General features: G+C 39.7%; 2 protein-coding genes across 7 annotated transcripts in view; both read left to right on the top strand.

Moving 5' to 3' along the window:
- Positions 1 to 20,316, top strand: part of PELI1 (pellino E3 ubiquitin protein ligase 1) — a 1,042,993-nt gene that overhangs the window by 402,945 nt on the left and 619,732 nt on the right. The window lies entirely within an intron of this gene.
- Positions 1 to 20,316, top strand: part of SERTAD2 (SERTA domain containing 2) — a 133,900-nt gene that overhangs the window by 98,022 nt on the left and 15,562 nt on the right. Inside the window, exons 1-3 of one of the 6 annotated variants that reach the window (XR_010730292.1) lie at positions 13,126 to 13,428; positions 13,889 to 13,959; positions 17,762 to 17,843. The exons of 1 other annotated variant lie outside the window; for it this stretch is intronic. The gene's annotated coding sequence lies outside the window, so the exon portion shown is untranslated. Of the gene's footprint in view, positions 1 to 13,125; positions 13,429 to 13,888; positions 13,960 to 17,081; positions 17,207 to 17,761; positions 17,844 to 18,164; positions 18,245 to 20,316 lie in introns of those variants that run through there. 4 more of the 6 variants (XR_010730291.1, XM_066267242.1, XM_066267243.1 and 1 more) reach the window with 4 other exon arrangements.

The raw sequence follows: 20,316 nt of genomic DNA, 5'->3' as shown, positions 1-20,316 counted from the left end.
ATTCCTTTAGATATTTATGTGTGTGTTTACATGGTATTGTGTGTATTAGAGGGCTTTAAAAGTGAGCTTTAAACTGAGAATTGATATTTTTTTTCCTTGAAACACTCGATTAAGGGGGAAAAAAAAGTTAATTTTTGGAATAGAAACTGTTTCATTTTCTGATCTGCTACCTCATAGTAAGAAATTAGTGGTAAGGTTAACTTCCTCCGAGAGAAGAAGGCAAGGACTCTCAAATGGAAAAGAGAGGTTTAATTGCTCTGCAAAGGTCCAAACATGCTCTGAAAAGTAAAGATTTCAGGCTTAATGTGCAGGGAACAAAAGGCCGTTGTGAACTGTGTACAAGAGTTGGTGAGAGTTTGTATTCTGCCCCTTTTTTCTGTGGGAGTTATTTCCTGTTGTTGACTAGCGTTCTTTATTTAGAACCACCTAGCTTCAGAATGCCTGCTAGCGCAGAAAAGCGTGTATTTAAACATAGGCTTATTTCAAGACTATCTCTGAGAAAAAGTCACACTGCCCATGCAACTGGGACGACCTCACTTTCCCAAATGTCAAGGAAGTAAAAATGGTTGTGGGCTTTATTCCTATGATTCTTACATCAAAAGACATAAAATAGGAAAGAATCAAATTTATTTAGTGTAGTCTTCAGTGGTCACCTGAACACCAAGTGAAAAGATATTTCATGGGGGAAGGTATGTTTCTGTTATTGTTTTAATCAACAACAAGATTTCACTTTTTAGTGCTAAATGTGTTAATTGACAAAAAGGAGTAAGAAGACTTCCATATTTTGTAAGGATGCAAGGTAGAAGTTAGGCCGGCAGATGAGAAGTGTGTCCAGACACAGGCTTTAAACCAGTTATTCTCCTAGTCTTGCCCTGTCAGCTGGGCTTCCTATTAAGGACTTCCGGTTACACTAGCATTATCATTGATCTTACAGTACATTACTGAGAGAGAGAGAAGGAGAAAGAAGAATATATCAAAACGAGTGAAAGGAGTAAGTTATTACTGAAATAGTGAGAAATAAATAAATATATGAAATACAAATATTAGCCAATGCTTTTTTTTAATAGATATTAGAATTTATAGGAAAAACTTTATGAAGTTCTACTTCATGGAAATGATAAGGAAGAAAGCAAAACATTTTTTAACCTGACAAAATCTAAAACAATAAATTCAGATTATTTATTACAACGTATTTATTTGCTTTTCATGCTTTTTAAAAAGAAATTAAACATTATAGATAAAATAGAAGCCACTTGTGTATCTCCCCCGGAGTCCATCACCAGAGGTAACCACTTCCCTGAATATTTTTATCTCTAATGCTTTTGTTTTATCATTACATACATATGTATTTGTAAATACTTTATAGCAGTGTTTTGCATGTTGTAAAATATTTTATATAATGATATTATATAGTACATATTTTATTCAATATAATGTTTTTGAGATTTAATTATGTTGATACTATATGGTACCTTTAGTACCTCTTAACCACAACAGTTTTCAAGTATATCAATACAGTATATTTTCATCTTGATGATCATTAAGGTTGTTTCTAATTTTTAGCTATTACAAGCAAAGGTGCCACAAACATTCTTCTAGGTCTCCATGGGAGATAAAAAGAACGGTTTCCTATAATTGTCTAATCACTATGCTATAAAACTTGAAACTAATATAAAATAATATTGAATGTTAACTATCATTGAAAATTAAAATAAAATATAAATAACAAGAGTTTCTCTAGATTTTAGACTTAACCCTTCTCATCCGGAATTTCTCCAGAGAATTAAGCCCAATACCCTAATGCTTCCATTGTGTGTAGTGAATTAACCTCTGGCCCCTAAGTGTAGAATGGGTCAAGTGTTGGGCTGGCAGCTACATGACTGATACTTGCTCCTAAGAGTGATTGTGCGAATCTCTAATTCTTGAGTTCAGTTGAGAGGCTTAAAAATCAGCTTTGATGGGGAATGTACACCACAGAAATCAGCAAATGACTGCAGATAGGGCTTCCTCCCCCCCCCCCCCCCACAGTTGTTAAATATTTGCCAGCACACCACTGGTTTTTAACTGTATGCCATCTTTGGGAGGATTGAAGAAGCAGTTTTCTGTAGGGCTTCTTTTTTCATGGAACCCAGCTGAGAAAGACTGCATTTATGTGGGCAGGGTGTATACATCTCTGACTTTATTAGATAATACTAAATTATCTCCAAAGTGGACACTCTGATAGCTGTGAACTCTTTATAATTTGCATTTTTCTTGTTATGGTTGAGTATCTTTTCACATTTGTTGGACATTTGAATTTCCTCTTTTACCCATTTTTCTATTGGGTTTATATGGCTTTTTAAAAATTGATTTAAGCCCTGGCCGGTTTGCTCAGTGGTAGAGCAGTGTCCCAGCATGTGGATGTACTGGGTTTGATTTCTGGTCAGGGCACACAGGAAAAGTGCCTATCTGCTTCTCTACCACTCCCCCACCTCTTTTCTCTCTCTCTCTCTCTCTCTCTCTCTCTCTCTTCCTCTCCTGCAGCCATGGCTCTATTGGAGTGAGATGGCCCCATGCACTGAGGATGGCTCCATGGCCTCCGCCTTCAGGTGCTAAGAAGAGCTCGGTTGCTGAGCAATGGAGCAATTCCCCAGATGGGCAGAGCATCATCCCCTAGTGGGCTTGCTGGGTGGATCCCAGTTGGGGCTCATGCAGGAGTCTGTCTCTGCCTCCCCTCCTCTCACTGAATTAAATTAGAAGAGTTCTTTATTAACTTTGAATACTACTGATCTTTTGTTGATTGTATGAATCACATATATCATTTGACAGTCTTTATTGCATTTATCTTGTTTGTACTATATTATGTTTAATTTTTTTTTTTTTTTTTTTTGTATTTTTCTGAAGCTGGTAACGGGGAGAGACAGTCAGACAAACTCCCACATGCGCCTGACCGGGATCCACCCGGCATGCCCACCAGGGGCCACGCTCTGCCCACCAGGGGGCGATGCTCTGCCCCTCCGGGGCGTCGCTCTGCCAAGACCAGAGCCACTCTAGCGCCTGGGGCAGAGGCCAAGGAGCCATCCCAGCGCCCGGGCCATCTTTGCTCCAATGGAGCCTTGGCTGTGGGAGGGGAAGAGAGAGACAAAGGGGAAGGAGGGGGCGGGGTTGGAGAAGCAAATGGGCGCTTCTCCTATGTGCCCTGGCCGGGAATCGAACCCGGGTCCCCCGCACACCAGTACGACGCTCTACCGCTGAGCCAACCGGCCAGGGCCTATTATGTTTAATTTTCTAATGAATCAGAGTTATGGATCTTTTTCTTTATAGTTTGTGCATTGGGTGTCTTATTTCTTAATAGTCAGTCTGGGCAGGAAACAGAATTCCACTAAATGATTCAATTAAAGAGACTTTCATCAAGGGACTTTACAGAGATGTGACAAAAGTTGAGGAATGGAAATCCAACAACAGCAGGAAGCTGTTACTCTCCTTGGGCTAAAGGGGGAAGAAGAGAAATGGTTTTGCTAGAATCCCTGAGAGTCGGAGGTCTGACTCAGGGGCTACCTACAGGTAGAGGGATGTAGAGGGAGGGCTACTGCCAAAACAAGGCTGGAAGCAGAAGGAAATGCCCCAGCCTCTTTCCTTTCTGACCCACTGATCTCTTTGTGGTACTTTCCTTTTCTGAATCCAGTTTGAAGCTAGTTGGCAAAGGAGGAGTCAACATTTCAAGGCACAGGGCAAAGCAGAGGAAAGTGGAGAATGAATCTTAGGAGACAAACAATAATCACACATTCCTTACCCTGATGCCACAAACATATTTTCCTGTATTCTCTCTTAGGAGTTTTAAAGTTTTGTTTTACATATTTAGATTTCAGTTCACCTGAAATGTGCTTTTTAGAAAAATGTTAGATCTCTAACTTTATTTTATTTTTCATTCAGGTAATCAGGTGACCCTTAGCCATTTATTGAATAATCAACCTATTTTTTTCCCACTGATCTGTAATCTTACTTGTCATATTTTATACTTCTGTATATATAAGGTCTACCGGAAAGTTCTGTCCGTTTCTGTCACAACAAGTTTTGACACATAAGCACATGTTTATTTGGCGCATGTGTGCCTCTCTATTTTTATCACTTAATGTATACATACTGATGTAGCAAATTAACTAAAACAAAGTTGATTCATGTTAGTCTTATGTGTGAAGCGATAGTGTACCCATGGCTACTGATAAAGTTCATTTACTCCACTGTATTATATACGAATTTCAACAAGGAAGAAATGCTACATAAGCATGTAGAAATTTATTGAAAGTGTTTGGTGAAGGTAGAGTTTCTGATAGGACATGCGGAAGATGGTTCGAAAAATTTGAAACAGGTGATTTCGACCTTTCTGATAAGCCATGTTCTGGGCAACCATCTTTGATCGATGACAATGTTGTTAAGACCATGTTGGAGCAAGATCCTTTTCTGACAACATCAAAGACCGCAGAAAGGCTTAATTCAGCTCAGCAAACCATTTCAGACCATATTCGGAAGATAGGATTGGTGTGGAAATATATTATTTAATAAAGTTTATTGACGGTAAGAAAAATTTGTATTTTGTTTTATTCCAAAAATGGACAGAACTTTCCGGTAGACCTTAAATATATGTGTGTGTGTGTGTGTGTGTGTGTGTGTGTGATCTATTTCTACACTCTCGATTCTGTTCTGTTGACCTATTTATTTATCCCTATGCTAACACCACTCTGTTCTAATTACTAGAACTTCATAATAAGCTTTGATAACTGATCGGACACATTCCCCATCTTGTTCTTTAAACTCGTAATAGCTATATTTTGCCCTTTGCTATTTCAGATTAATTTCTGGATTTGCTTTACCGGGTTCAGTTAAAAAAAAAAGATATTTAAATTGGAATTGCATTTTATTTATTGATGAATTTGGGAGAGAATTGGTATTTATATAGTCTTAAGTATTCTTATTTATAATTGGTATGGATCTCCATTATTTCCAATCATTTCATCTCATGAACTTTTAGAAAGGGTTCTATTTTATCACTTTTCACTTTTGGTTATAACATGAAAATAGTAATTCTGGAGTCTTTATTTTTAGAGCTATTAATTTTTATCACTAAAACTAAAAGCCTGATGTCTAACAGTTTTAAAGTGGTAATAAATCAAAATGGATCAAAAATGAACATCTGATTCATTGAATTTTTTTTCTATCTTTTTGTAATTGTGGCATTAATTTCTTAAAGAAAGTTAAAAAGAAATATAAATGGTGTTGAAATTATCAATATTATTCCCACAAAAGCTATTTATCTGCCACCCCAGTATGGACGGTGCTGCACTTTGTGTGATGAGGACAAACGAATCACAGTTGTCAAAGAAGGGAATCTGGCACTTTTTAAGTGAGATTTTAAAATTTGATGTGACTCTTTCACATGTGGGTTTTCTTTTAAAAGAATCATCTTTGGGGATGATTAAATACATGCATTGTTTAAGCAAACAGTATCATAGAGTATATATTTATTTATAACAAAACAGAATGGCAGTGGGCGTCCAGGCTATAGATGATATTCTCGTGGTATTTGCTGACATCCACTCGCCTTTCTAAATTTGGCATTACAGATTCAACTTCTGTTTTTAAAAAGGGAAGTTACATATAGCTCATTCACACTATTATTTTCTCCATTAAAGCCAGTTTCTCTGATAATTGCCCATTTAAGGAGTTTCATATAACTCAAACAGGACTTCTCTAAGACAACAGTTTTGAAACAAATAGTATTTAGCAAGATTAAATCTTTTGTTCAATATTGAAATCATGTGTAGCAATGTTGGCTGACTATACAAGTGTTTATCTGAGATACTTGCTGTAATTTCTTTCTACTTGACATTGTTCTGTGCATTTCTGAAATTTTAAATAAAAATTTTTAATTTAAAGTAAGGGACTAGTATTATTGAACAGTTGGATATTTTTGGAAAAGTTTTGTTTATTCTGGCAACTGGCCCTAAAAGAAAAAACAGTTTTACGCTGGTGACTAAAAGAAACGGTAAAGTCTACACCATCTTGCCTAAGTGTTACCTCTCCTTCAGAAAACCAATAAAAATGCAAAGTGGCAAAGAGCTGATTCATTTTTATTTATATACTATATTTACATTGAATATGTGTTCTGTTCACATGTTTATTTTCTAATGATACTGTAGAACCTGAACTAAGAGTCATTTTCCGGACATCTATATACACATTAATACTTTGAAACTTTTTAAATTCTTAAAGTAGAATTTTTATAGCTAGGATCAAAAAATAATTTAAGTATATAATTTATATTACCCAAATCACCATACTTCTCTTAGATGATCTTGCTACTCATACAGGTGATTTAAAGGTATAGTATAGTCATAGATAGTATAGACGTGCAAATATGTATAGCAGAAAATAGAATTTAGTCTATAGCCAGTCATATAAATTTGCTTAGTTTTGAAACATAAAAACAGCTGGCAAGAGAATAATACTTTTTTAAAAATTATTTCTCCTGTCATCATTTTAACAGGTTTTCCTAGAAATTAATATTGGGTGATGATATTCAGAACATCTTTGATTATTGGCATAATTTTGTATTCCATGACCAAGAGGGCATGAAAGTGATAAAGGTAATAAATGGTCATTGGAACCATTCAAGTCATCATTTGAAAATTTGGAAAGGCAAAATTTTTTTCCAACTTGCAATTATCAAATGCTGCTGTGTACTTTCAACTATGATTTAACTAAAACAATTAAAATGAGAAGACAAAACCTTCATAAAGAAGTAGTAGATGGTGGAAAATTATAGCAATAATTTGTTTATCTGCATGGTTGTTCCCCCAATAGTGAGGCTGTATAGTTTAACTCTTAACAGTAAGTACTTTGTGAGTGCCCAGTAGTTCTTTTTCACTGTTAAATCTAAATGACATGTTTAAAAAATGCTGAAAAGCAGTTATAAGTACAATATTATATCACTCACAGTGACCTCTAATTATGAAGTTTCCTAAATTCTGCTTAAACAGTATATGTGAATAGTTATATGTATATACACATATGCATATTCATATTTTCATATGAATAAATATCATTCCATATTAACAAAAACTACTCTATCACATACTGTTCTAGAGGCCAAAGAGAGTGATAACAAAAATGACAGCTTTATGAGCCGTATTGGAAGTGAGTAGGGGCTGGAAGGTTTTATTTTTGTTGATGTTGCAGCAGTTGTGGGTTGTTAATTCTGTGGGTCGGGTCAAAATGTGGTGCTAAACAAGCCAAGAACAGTCAGGGTTGGAGTTCTTCATGTAAGAAATAGAATTGTTATTTCATGACTCTAGTGTAGCGTTGAAGCAAAGTGGTATCCAGATCCTGGCACAGCCCTACCCTCCTGGTGATCTCTGCATGTTGACGCTGTACTTCCTGTCTGTCTATAAAACATCCTCCCCTTCTTGAGGAGTTCATACTTTTCTAAGGCACCCAGCTTGAATGTTTCCTGCTGCTACAAAAAAAAAACTTCAATGAACATTAGAAATCTCAGAGTTGCCAGATCTCCTTTGTCTCTTCGTCCCTGGGAGTCATCTTGATAAAGGAAGAGTTCAATTGGCAGGTCCTTCTGTTGACTAATCTGTAGGATGTGGGAAATAGTACCTGTCCTGCCTATGGTACAGGGAAGATGTTATGAAGAGCAAACAATTGAATCCATATGAATGCCCTATAAACCATCCTGCTTCTATACAAATGTTGGGGTTGGGGGCTATTATAGATTTAACAGCTAGGTGACTTGAACCGTAGTGGGTAACAAAGCCGGCAGAATATGGGTAGGACTATTCAAATCTGTCTTCTGGATATGACAAATAATTCAAAGAGGATATCCTATTGAAGAGAGTATATTATCATTATTTGTACTTCTACTCCTTTCTTTTAGAAATGTGTGTGTATGAAGTTGTTTTTATGGTCTTCCAATGAGCCAATTATCTCATTTGAGCCCTAAAACTCTTCCATGAAGGGAGTAGTCACTTTTCATAGCCTCCTAGCCCTGAGAATGGGCTATAGAAATCTTTGAACCTGATCTCCTTTTGTGGGGTGTGGAAGCAACCCCCATGATGTCCAGGGTCTGATTCAACCTCACTGCTGGCTGTAGCTGAGAAACTATACCCCAAATCCCCGACCACAAACCTGCACTATTTTCACTGGAATCCGTGCTGGTCCTAAATCCATGTGACAGCAGATTAAGAAACTAAAATATCAATTGAGTGTTTTATTTGTAAAAGATCTTCAAGGTCCTACACCTGGCCCCTTTATCTCACTAAGCTGGTTGTCAGGGACAAGGAAGATGTGGAGGCTGTGTGATTTCTAACATCCGTTGAAGTTTTCTGTGTAAGCCAGGAGTGTCGAATATCTTGAGAAGAGTATGAACTCCTCAAGAAGGAAGGATGTTTTATAGACAGGAAGCACAGAGTCAACATGCAGAGAGGCTACCAAGAGAGCAGTGCTGTGTGGGGAACTGGGTACAAGGAGACATGTCTCTCAGAAGTGACCTCCAGTCTTAATGGAGCAGCATGGGGCAGGGAAGGAACACAGGAGTTGTCAACAGGAAAGGCCTTCACTTTTCAGCTGGGGAGAGGATGAAAGCAAAAGCTTGGGTCTTTAAGAAGGGCTGCTGCAAATTGGACCTCACAATTTACCTGAGGATTTTTTTTTTTTTTTTTTTACAGAGAGAGGGATAGGCAGGGACAGACAGACAGGAATGGAGAGATGAGAAGCATCAATTGTTAGTTTTTTGTTGCACATTGCAACACCTTAATTATTCATTGATTGCTTTCTTATACATGCCTTGACCATGGGCCTTCAGAAGACCGAGTAACCCCTTGCTCGAGCCAGCGACCTTGGGCTCAAGCTGGTGAGCTTTTGCTCAAACCAGATGAGCCCTCGCTCAAGCTGGCGACCTTGGGGTCTTGAACCTGGGTCTTCCGCATCCCAGTCTGATGCTCTATCCACTGCGCCACCACCCGATCAGGCTACCTGAGGATTTTAAGGGAAAACAGTGGCAAATGGAATAGGAAGAAAGCTAATGCCCAATAGAAGCCATCTTCTCTAGTAAAGGTTAGAAGGGACTAATAAAATACTAGAAAAATAAAAAGGTTTTAAAAGTATTTTCTTCAAATATTATCAAGCTTTGGTTTCAAATTTACATATTGTCAGGTTTTTTAAAGCAACAAAGGCATATCTCTAACAGAAGAATAGCCCCTTCACTCGAAATGTAATGGGTGTCATTGCAAAGCAGTCCAGTAACAATAAGGGAAGCTTTGCAAAAGCAGTCCTTCACTGGAGTTGAAGTTCTACATGAAGCGTGACTTCAGGGAGAAGCGGGGTAATAAACCTGACAAAAGCAGATGGAAGAAGAGATGAAGAGTTTGCAGAAGCAGATGACTTCACTTTCTCCTTTGGTACAATGAAGTCTTAACTTGCTAGTGGATGAAAAGCACTGACCCCATCTCTGCTGTCTTTGTGAGAGTCTTTAGTTCTCTGAATCATCATATCTTGTAGCAACTCCTTGATTATCAGGTAGGTGATGTGACTTCCAGAACTTTTTTTGAAGATTTATTGACAGTTTTCAGTTATCAGTGAATGAGAAGTTCACATTAAGTTAGGATCTCTGTATTTTCCATAAAAAGGTTTTTCCACAGTTGGTGTATACATTGTGTTTAATAACTGAAATGTTTACCCTCCACCCTTTTTTGCCATAAGACCAATATTTCCAAGTTATGTAGGTGGGCAATTACTACCAGTATTTCATATGGAACTGGAAAGGTAATATAGAATAAAGGCAAAAAAAAAATTAAAATATGAAACCGTTTTAAAGTCTTTGTTTTTCCATTTATATAGCCAGCTTTTCCTTGTGTCATTTCTTTCATGCATACTAATTAAGTGCTAAAAGTGGCCTTCAGTTAGTGCAATAGACTAGTATTTTGCAAGATGTAAAAGCACAGAAACTTTCAAGAGAAGCAGTGAAGTGCAAACTAGTACCAGAACTACAAAGCAGTGCTGAGAAGTACCTCTGAAATTAAACTCATGATTATTTTTAAAAATTACCGTCACAATTTTATACTTAGAAAAGAAATGTTTCCTTTCTTCCTAAACAGGTATGTTCCTGATAGTTAAATGTGAATGACTGGCCTAATCTCTTTAAAAAAAATTGTTTTTTTCCTTTGTTGATTTTTAAAGACTTTATTTATTCATTTTAGATAGGAGAGAGAGAGAGAGAGAGAGAGAGAGAGAGAGAAGGGAAGAGCAGGAAGCATCAACTCCCATATATGCCTTGATCAGGCAAGCCCAGGGTTTTAAACCGGCGACCTCAGCATTCCAGGTCGACGCCTTGTCCACTGCGCCACCACAGGTCAGGCTTCATTTATTGATTTTTAGAGAGAGGAAGGGGGGGGGAGAGAGAGAGAGAAAAAAAAAAAAGTGGGGAGGGGTAACAGGAAGCATCAACTCATAATAGTAGCTTCCCGTATGTGCCTTGACCCGGCAAGCCCAAGGTTTCGAACCATTGACCTTAGTGTTCCAGATCGACACTTACCCACTGTGCCACACCACAGGTCAGGCTGGCCTAATTTCTTATATGTGCAAGTGAGAGGGAGAAACTCGAAACTCTAAATCCTGCGGGCAGGATTATTTTAAATGGGCTTTGATATGTCCCAAAGAGCTAAAGAGCAAAAGTGACACTTTACATGCTCATTTGCTAGGAATAAACAGTTTTTTAAAAATCATTCCATTGCATACTGAAAAGGGAGTTCACTTCAGAAGTTCTCTGAGTGCCTTTCCTTATCCTCCTGGACTTGAATTCCCAGGACCAGCCTGTGGGACTCACTTCATGGGGGGAAGGGGGGGGTTGGTGAACCACCTGGTGTTGGACCACATGAGCAGCTGTTGGAGCTGCCACTTCTTGCTTTGACTTCTTAGTGAAAGGTGCCAGAATCTAAAAGTGGGGGAAGTGGGACTCATTTATAACATGTGCACTGATGAAATATTACAACCTTCAAAAATGTGGAAAGGTGAAAACTATTTCATCTCGAAACTCAGGTTGCTTCCTAAGAATGCAAACCTTTGCTGGGCACGTACAGAACAAATGCTTTATCAGAATCATGTGTCCCCTCTGGAGACATAAAAATTGTCACTTTGATCTTCGTTTTTTTGTACAGGAATACTGCATTTGGGAATCCATTTGCTAGAAAACATCCAAGTGTCACAAAAATTCTGCAAGTCTAACTTGCTGCTAACTTCAGTTCATAAATAAGAATTTAAATTCAACAGTCTCTGACCTCTGCTACAGAGATATATCACAGGAAGAGATTATCGAGGCTTCTAATTCAATGGCTTCTCCTTAAAGTAAGCGCTGGAAGTATAAGTAAGTAGGTGGTTAGGAAACTGTTAGTAGTTAGTGTCGTCTCTAAAAGGCAGATCTCTGGAAATGAAAAATATCTTGTCTTCCCAGCAAAATATTTGAATGCTGTACCACCCAGGCACAAACTGAGGAGGACCTGCCCAGGGCCCTGAGCACTACTTCCATGACTTGTAATTTGGAACACCATTATAATGAGACTTTCCAAAGATATCCATGAATAATTAGCTTTTGGCATTGGTTGTACTTAAAGAAACATCTGTATGAAGTTTTAATTATACTGGGGACTCAGTGTAATTTTTTCATTGCCTTAAAGATAAAACAAGAAACATTGTCTCCTCTACCAACATTTTAGCCCAGGTTTAATTTCAGTAAGATCATCAGCTTAATTGAAAATAAATCATTATAGAACAGTTCGAATAGGTCTAATCTTGTTTTGATGTTAACAATTTATAATCTCCTCTATGTTAGGTCTTAAAGCTTTATTATCCTTACATATAACTGGCATAGTGGACAATTAAACATGGAAGTGATCTGAGATGATATTGTTTGGGTAGGCAGCTAAAATTTTAAGGTGCCTGAATTAACTTTTTGTAACATTTTGCACTGAACTCGAATGTAATTTTTTAAATAAAATAAATTTTATTTTCCAGAAGAGCTGTCTCTCTTTTTTCCAGTACTTTTACATCTGCATCATTTAGGCATACACCCAACCTCTCCCAACTAGTATAAATTTCCCTGCTAAATATAAGTACTTCAAAGTAGAAGCTTTCTTCAGGAGAAGGTAAAGGCTATCAACATGAAACTTCTGGGCAGAGGACGGAGCCTCCGGCCCCCCTGCGTCTTGAAGCCTGGTTTCCCTACTTGCGTGGGCTCTTCCAAGACCAGCGGGCGGGCAGGCGGCCGGCTGCCGGGTCTGCACCTCGGCCCAGCCTGGCACGAAGGCTGCAACTCGGTTCCTTTCGTCCTGCTCGAAAAGCGCTGTTGACTTGGTGACCCATTTTGAATGTTGGGCCGAAGCCACTACGCGAAAGTGTCATTTTCTATCCCCGGCTCCTGCTGGAGCCCCCATCCTGCCATAGGAATATCTTTGCTGGTGACTGGTGAGTCCTCAGACGGCGTCGCGGAGTGTCCCAGCTGCAGGCGCTGCCTCCCGCGCCCTCCCGGGACTCCCGTCTCGAAAGCCCAGTGGCAGCGTGTACGCCGCACCTCGGGGTCGGATTTTTGCCCCCACCACCACCCCGCGGGACCCTGCCCGCCCTGCTGACCGGCCCCAAGTTGCCGAATAGCTCAGATGCTTGTCATATTTGCGGTCGCACCACTCTGCCCGCTGTGCGCGCGCTGCACTCGCTGCCGCCTTTTGTCACTAGCCGTTCCGTCATTTGCATGAGTCTTTTCTAGAGTGTGAGGGGATTATTGGTGGTTAAGTAGTGGTCCCCTGGCCGGAGTGTCTCCTTGTCTCTCCCTTCCTAGTTGAGCCTTAGGAGAAAAGAAAGGGCACGCCGGCCGAAGAAGAAGCCGTGGGCCGCGCTGCCACCCGGCGTCTCCCGAGCTCCGCCTGCTTCTTCCTGCTCCTCTGGCTGCCGGGGCCGATCGGCATTTATCGCGCCTCCCGGGACCGCCGGGGGAGGGGGCGGGGCCGGGCCGGGGGGCGGAGCGGGCGGTGGAGGGCGGGGCCTGCGGAGCCCAGGGCCGGGAGCTCGCGGGAGGCTCGCTGGCCGCACGTCACTCTTGCACAGCAAGTGCTGGAGCACAAGCTGCCGCTCGCTCGGTCAGGACGCCCCCTCCGCCCGCCTCCCGCTTCCTCCTCCACTGCCTGCCTGCCTGCCGCCGCCGCCGCCTCCACCATTGTATAATGTTCCGAGCGCTCAGTCAGAGGACGGCGGAGTCTTAGCTTCAGTCTCGCCTCCTGCCCGCTCCCCGGCGCCACCCTCGGGCCCCCGGAGCTGGGCACTCCGCATGGAGCGGGAGTAGCTTGAGGAGTGGGCAGAAACCCCTCCTGATGCGTTAGTTCCCAGGTGGAGCTGTATGTGGTAAGTTCTCCCGGCGCCGGGCTGGAGGGGATCCCCCGATGCTCTGGGCTCCGTTGGCCGGGGGGCGGCGTTGGGACCCGGTCAAGGGCCGGGAATGCCTAGAGGGCGGAGGAGGGCCCCGGGTGGCCGGGAGGGTCGCGGGAGCCTCCGCGAGAGGGACCTGGGCTGGAGCAGGTACCGGAGGAGAGCTCCCGCCGGTGTTTCCCGGCCCGACGCCCTTGGACGCCCGGGGCGCGGGCCGGGGACCCCCGGCGTACGAGGGCAGATCTGCTGGGGGGAAGGGCAGGGGACTAGCAGTCACAGACCGGGGTCAGGAGGGGGTCGGGAGCTAACCCGAGCCCAGTGGTGAGGCCGAGGGAGCTTGGCGCTGTCGCTTTTTACAGCTGGGATGTGTGTGCGTGTTGTGTCGGTTGTGTTGTTGTGAACCTGCAAGACTTTTTTTTTTTTTTTTTTTTTTAAGGCTCAGATTGCTGCCGCGAAGGCTGCTTCACTTTTGAGTTCCGTGCCCGGGTTTGCATCCAACTTGCTATGGTGTGTTTTTGTGAGTTTTCTTGTGTTTTTAGCATAAAAACATCCCTCTCCACCCTCTTTTCGCCCGTGCGCGAATGAATTGATTTTGCATATACGTGTATATTAAAATTAATGTCTCATTGGTTTTTAAGTTAGAAATCTACAAGTCATCTTGGTGACCGCCTATGACCGAAAGGGTGGGGGCGGTGGGGAGCCAGCTGTCCCAAGCCTTGGACTTTGTACCATTAAGACAGGGTGCTGTAAGAGGGCCATTGCATGGAGAGAAAATCATAAATTGTTCTTATGTTTTTCCTTGGTCATTAGTTATCTTACCTTTAGCAGAAGTAATTTTAATAGACTGAGATGGGAGTAGGGTTTGGGGTTCAGTCTTAAGTTTCACAAAAAGATTAGATACAGTTTGTTTTTAGAATACCATAATTTTTTGCTTTAACATTGGGTAGTTTCCGGATGTTTCAGGAGGTGGAAAGTTAAGTTTTTGCAGGCACTGAATGGGGAAGGGCAGTCAACAGGGTGAGACATCCAGACTCAGACGACAGCAGTTTTTATTTGAATTGAGCAGTCCCAGTTGGTCTTAAGGAAGATATTACATAAATGTTTTCAAGCTTTGTTCATGAAATATGCTTTTTGATTTCTCAATATGTTAAGAAATGTCTATAATGTGTGCAAAGAGCCTAGAAGTTGTAGTAGCCAGTTGGGTCCCTGAGGCCTTAAGTGCTCAAAGTAGCCTTTTATAATTAGGGACTTGTCTCTTACAAGAGTGAAGTGGGCTCTTGGCTCCACTCAACCCCTGGAGGACAGTCCACCTGAGAGCCTTTGGGTGGTTTTGCTTATGGGAGGGGGCTCTTTCAGCTAAACAGAAGGCATTGCTTACCCCGAGAGCTCCTCCCATTCCTCCCCCTTTTTATAGCAGTCTATTCTGATTTGAGTGTGCTAGGGTGTGCTGTGAGGATGAAAATACCCATCCTGAGATCCCAGCTTCTGGCATGAGCAAGAATAGCTTGTTCGTGGATCTCTGCTTTTTTGTTCATTTTATCAATGTCTTCTTTGAAAAAAAAAAATGTGGGAGAAATGTTAGCAAGTTTTCCTTTTGCTTCACTGATTTACTTAGAGGTATTATATGTTAATGTAAAGTTTTTTATGTTGGTCATCAAGTTTGGCAAGTAAAAACAATTTTAACTTCTTTCTCCTGCTCCTAATTAAAATGTGTATAGTCATGTTGCTCTCAGATGAAAAATCTTATGAAATGGATTTTGACAGCCTTTTTGTTTGTTATAAAAACCGAGCTCTGTTCCTTGCTTTATTACAACAGGTAAAAGAGAGGACTCACATTTTATAATACCAATCAAGTATAGAGAAGAGGTGTCCTAGGGAACAGTTTTATTGTCAGGCAAGTGTCACAGCTTCTTAAGTAACAGCTGCTCAAGCTTGTTTCCCTTTAAGAACCGAGAGAAGGATATTAACTTAGATTTAGAAAATCTTTAGACTTCTATTTGGTGAATTGCCCCCCTTGAAAGTTTTTTTTAATCTAATACAAAGCTAAAATGTGAACTTTACCCAGTTACCATGTAATGAACATAGTAAAATAGTATCTATTTTAACTGAAAACTTACTCAAATTTGTGTAGCAACTGATAGCTTTTGGCATCCACTGTTTTAAACAGTGATCCAATGGCCAAATAAAAATTACAACACTACTTTAGAAAATGCACACCTGCATAAAACAGATCAAAAAGGTATAAGGGGAGGTGGAAGATAGATAAATATATAGATACATACAAATACTTAAAGATCTTTTTGTCAGGAAATAAAATAGCAAATTACAAATTATCGGTATTAAATTATACTAAAAGTTTGCCCTCGGCCAAAACATTTTACACTTTAATAGCCAAGAAGGGTAAAAGCTACACTAGAAACTTTTAAAGGGTTTTTGTTTTTTGCTGTATTTTCTTGTTTATGAACACTAGTAAAAGCATGAAGCTTTATCTTATATTTCATTTATATCAGAAAAATCAAGATGAATGTCTATTATATCTGGATTAAAATATGTATAGACAAATATGGTATTTAAGAATGTGGACTTTAATTCACTTGTAGAATTTTTTTAAAACTTTGCTGCTACAGAAATTTCATGTTTACCATTATGGCATATCCTATAGGAAATAGCTATAGTTGCATTAATTTCTTGGCAAAGGAGAGACTGACTTTCTCTTTGATTATCGAGTCTAAAGATCAGGTATATACTAAAGGCACCATAGGGCAAACTCCAGTTTTATGTAAAAATGGCCTCACAAAAAGGGGAATAGCCACCATTGTAGGTGTTTCCATTTATTAATATTGACTAGCAGAACATAAAAATCTAAAAATGCAGTGGTCACTCACTGCATGTGCACAAATCACGTATTTTCTACCCACTGTTAATAAACATTCCTTAAACAATTGACAGACACCCACAAGCCAGGTCTCCAACTCAAGTGTGTGGATATTTAATTTAGTTTTAACATTTTGAAGAAAACGGCTACTAACCAAAGTTGGCATGTCTTTTAAAAAGAAAATGTTGTCTCCAGTGGCCAGTGCAATTAGTATTAAAGGACAACTTCTGCCCTCTATGCAGATGCTGGGAAACCCTGTGAACAGAACTGTCCCCTGGAGCGCCCATTACTCATTGTGTGGAGCACTATGTGGCAGTTCATTCTTTGTATGAATCTGTGAATGGCATATGTCAGACCAATAAGACAACATTCCTGTTCTGGGTAGTAAATAGATGCCTTGTTTTTGTTGTTGTAGTAGTTGTTTTTTCTTGAAAATCATGAGATGAAACATGGTTGATTATCTAAAATTATTTTGAAATGCAAACAAAAATTGAAAAAATAAAAGCAATATCTTTGAAAACATATGATTTCTAATAGGACAAAACAGATGGCCTGTCTTTTAAAATAAGCATCTCATACAGGCAGGGCAAACTCCCCTTTGGAAATTCTGCTCTCTTTGTGGTCTGAGGGCCTCTTTAGCTGGAAAGGCTTATCCGTCTACTCTCAAGATCTTCTGCCACTTATCTGAAGTCAATGGGATATACCTGCCAGGTGTCATGGAAGCAAACACCACAGTTTGATTTATATATTTTAGAAATTTGGGGTCATATAAGCTGTATTCTGCACTCACTGCAGCTTTCAGTTCTGAATGGAGTTGGCATCTGTCTGGCCTCCTCTCACATTTGCATGCTGTGTGTCCAGAGCTGGCCCTGCCTCTGAGCAGGGACAGCGGAACGAGGGGTGAGTGTGCCCAGCTCGGCCCCGCCCTGAGTGGAGTGAACTATGCGGATGCGTGGGGTGGGGGCTGGAGGGAGGAGTGTGGAGGACAGATCTGGAGCCGACTATGCAACTGCTACAGCAGGTCTGACTAGTTTTAGGTGCCCAAAGGCAGCTTTGTTTCTCTAGTAACTCCGGGTAGCAGCAAACCTGAGTTCTTAAAATGAATTCATGTATTCTTGTCTATGTTACTATCTTTTTTGCCTCTACGCGAAAACCTGTAGCTTTGCAGAGTTACTATTTAATTCTCAAGCTTTTTTTTTTCTTTTGAAAATCTTCATGGTGTGTGTGTGTGTGTGTGTGTGTGTGTGTGTGTGTGTTTCTGAGGACTTTCACATAGAATAGTGAAGGGGAATGGATGATTCTGGCTCTTAAGAACATTTTATACATAGACCACACATGTTTACAATGGGCTGTGTGAACCTGTTGAACAAAAATAAAAAGTTGTTGAATATGCCATGGTCAAAAAACTAAAGACTGAACTGTCACTCTCTGCAGATCAACCTTTAGCCCCTTGCTCTCCTCTCCTCTGGCTGGCTGCTTATCATTCCACACCAGGCTCCCAGGGCTTGGGGCAGGCCTGCTGGAGTACCCCACCCTGGTGTTTAGAAGAGTTGCTCAAGTTAAACTTGGGGAATCTGAAAGTCCCAAGGTCATCTCTACTCCAGAACAGGTTTGCATAAAATTCTAGCCACACAAACAAGATAATGAAGTGGCAACTGTTTTAAACTAATCGGCCGTCCCTGAGTGGTTATTCCATAGTACATGATACAGATTTGCTTTTCAGATTTCTCTCCTTTTTTTGAGGAGAGAAGCTCCATGGAGGTGTGGACTTCTGTGTCTTTCCTGCTGTGATAGAGAATCGAGCTGGCAGAGGGGTTTATCCTCGTGGTCTGCAGCTGAAGAAGAAATGGGTGCACTGCCTCTGCTGGCTGGCCATGCTCTTTTCTGAACAGTTTTAAAAAACATTAATTTTTAAAGGTAATTTTACCATCTCCAGATATGTAAAATAGATTTCGCCTGGTGATGGTTGTTCACTAACAGTAATTGGTTTACAAATTCAAAATACAGATTCTGCAAGTAAGATAGACAGGATGAATTGGAATGTTAGGGGGCAAGTGGGTAGGTTGGATGCAGTCTCTCCCAAAGATCGTTGAAGGTCCTTGAAGTGGAAGTATTGAGGTAGCTTCCTAAGAAAATAAATATTTATTATATTCAGTGTTGTACTCTGATTATTTTTATTGTATTTGACTAAATGAATCTGTATAAAGTTCTATGGGTCATTAATTACCAATATACAGAAGTCTTCCAGAAGAAATATATATATATTTATATTTGATTTCAAAATAGCCCCAAAGTAAATAAAAAAGAATGGCTGCCACATTTATAAAGTATCATTCACTGCCCTGAGGTTGAGTTTGTATCCTTATTTTCTTTTTCTACTTTGCGAATGATATCAAGTTTTAAATTGTCTTTGGTAAACCTTACCACTGGCCTGCCTAATTCAGAGAAATAACTGACGTAAACATTTGGAATATGTGTGTTGCTTACATGGGACAGATATTTACACAATAGGATAGTTATTTCCTCCCCCTTTACATGCCTGTTTTTATCCTCATATGTCATATTGTAGAAATTTGATAGTTTTCTTTGATAGTAGAATCCAAGTTTAGACCATGTAATACAGTGTTTAGATTCACTGAGTAAGTAAATAGAGAAATAACATTTCATAAAGAAATAACATTTCTCCGGTTTTGTTCTTTACACTGCATATGGTAGTTAAAAGATGAAATATGTTCTGTGTTTATGAGGACAATTTTTGTAGCATGTCTTCTTTAAGTGATTTTTCACAGTAATAAAGCATTCCAACTTTTAAAGCAAAATAAATTAAAAACTAATCATAACCTTTAAAGAACACTTCCATAAAAGCACTCCTGATATAGCATACTTAGTTTTTATTTGTTTTATTTATGGCCAGTAGTTGGCTAACAAAACCTAAAGGAAGCCTTTTGATTTAACTAATATACAATTTTATTTTTCAGGTTTTTTTCCTAACAAATTACATTTACCTGTTTTAGTGTGACTGTTTTATATATCTGAGTCTTCTTTTTTTGTTTTCTGTATTCTTTTTTTTTTAAAAAAAGCAACTGTCACATACTTTTGGGTAAAGCATTTGGTTCCTACTGTAAGCCTTTCCTTCCACCCCCCTGTTGTTTATTAAAGGTCTCTAGTGTGAGGGGTAAAACAAGGCATCTTTGGGGAAAAGATGCTACAGGAGGGTTGAAACCAGAATCCCATCCAAGCAATTATAAATACAGTAGAAAAAATATTTTCATTATGCACAGGAATGGGGGCGGGGTGAGGCTGGCTATTCTTTACAGGCACATAATTTTAAGGAAAAAAAATTTAAATCTAAGAGATCCTTTCCTTAATGTTAATGAGGCTTTAGATTCAACTAACGGTACATTTATGACACCAAATTAATATGAAGTAGCATCATAATTTAAATGATAATGTATAAAGATACTATGTTCGTATTTACCAAGTTTCAAATGGAAATATTGGTGATAATAGTTCATCTCTTTGAACATTATTACTGAACATACGTAACAGCACCTGAGTATGTCCTTTGAATAGAATTCCAGCAAGGAGTTACATAGTAACTTGCTCCATTATCTCTCTAAGGTGAACTGTCATGCATTTTATAATTAAATGATTCCTACCCTATATCCTTTATGAAGTTTCCCCAGATAACTTCCATATTTGTTCAGCATGCAAGTAATTTCCTAATATTAAGAAGCAATCGGATTATTGAAGGCTTTTCTATACTAGTAAAATTCTTAGTGCTTACCTTGAGATTCATTGTGTGGTTGGGACTCTACTTAGCACTTGCAGTGGAAATTCTGATCTGTTGGCATCTCTAAGTCCACATCTTATGACATGAGTTTGTATGTTTGTTATTGTGTGTGTGTTCTCACTTTAGAAATTCTCCAGGAATTTTAACCATGGATTCTGAAACTTTGGTGTTTCTTGTATACAGGCAACAACCTTTT

Source organism: Saccopteryx bilineata, chromosome 3 (assembly GCF_036850765.1).
Source record: "Saccopteryx bilineata isolate mSacBil1 chromosome 3, mSacBil1_pri_phased_curated, whole genome shotgun sequence".
Taxonomy (NCBI): domain Eukaryota; kingdom Metazoa; phylum Chordata; class Mammalia; order Chiroptera; family Emballonuridae; genus Saccopteryx; species Saccopteryx bilineata.
Note: the sequence above shows the minus strand (reverse complement) of the source record. Positions and strands in the feature narration are given on the sequence as shown.